Source organism: Belonocnema kinseyi, chromosome 5, assembly GCF_010883055.1.
Source record: "Belonocnema kinseyi isolate 2016_QV_RU_SX_M_011 chromosome 5, B_treatae_v1, whole genome shotgun sequence".
NCBI lineage: Eukaryota > Metazoa > Arthropoda > Insecta > Hymenoptera > Cynipidae > Belonocnema > Belonocnema kinseyi.
The window spans coordinates 69,253,109-69,254,124 of NC_046661.1; the positions used below are offsets into that span (position 1 = coordinate 69,253,109).

General features: G+C 38.1%; 1 protein-coding gene across 3 annotated transcripts in view; it reads left to right on the forward strand.

Moving 5' to 3' along the window:
• The window catches only part of LOC117172831, a 241,228-nt gene that overhangs the window by 89,133 nt on the left and 151,079 nt on the right, over positions 1–1,016 (forward strand). The window lies entirely within an intron of this gene.

Sequence of the window (1,016 nt, forward strand, 5' to 3'; positions counted from 1 at the left end):
TATAGTAATAATAGTACCTTTTGAAACAAGAATTGTCAAGGCGGAGGGGGAGAAAATCAAGTCAGGATAACTTAAGGCCTTACGATTCAAGCCAATTAAAAGCGGCGGGATTTTAAAGCCTTGAAATGCGAGGCCTCGCGTTGAATGGAAGCTCTCGTAAGCGCTCGCGCTCTTGGCTTGAGGCCTAATATTCGACGCTCAATGGCAACACTAATAACCTTCGGGCGGGCGCGCCATTTAGACTCACAGCGTTGGGCGCATGAGGGCAATTCGGCCGTCTCAATATAATATCACTTTTCTATTGTAAAAGTGCATGGATACACCATTAATAATGGACTTTGCACATTAATAAAACACATATTAGGTACAAAACCATAAATATTGGGCGAAACGAATAAATTTTTCTTCAAAACTTTTTCAACTATATAAAAACATAATTTGAAAATAAGAAAAAATATCAGACATTTCAAAATTAAATTCAGTCTTTCTTTCGAAATTCAAGCAATGCGATTAGAGTAACATGGTACGTCAATAATAAAATAAGATAAAAATTTACGTTTTAATTTATCATCACAATGCAATATTACAATATAGAACTGACAACATAGTAAAATATACTATTGCATACTTGTGTTTACTTGTTGGCAAAAACTGCGACCAATATCAGGATTTTTTTTTTGGAAACTCAAATACTGCACTAGAACTAAAGTAACATAGAAATAGAATCGTATAGATTAGAAATATTAAGAACTAGAGAAAATAAGATTTGAAATATGAGATTCGTGTATGGCGCACCGCAGCGATTTGGCTGCGCTTGAGCAGTTGTTTCGACCTTGTCAACTTTGAAGCTGATCTACCAGCGGTGTGCGCGACCCTGAGTTAGTTCTTGCCTGCTATCCGCTGTCTCGTGTTGTAACCAGTGCTCACATTATGGAAAAAGTATACATTTCAACACTGACTCGCCGCTCGTCGGTGTGTAGAAGAAGAAGGCGATGTTGCGCGCGCAGGCTTCTCTC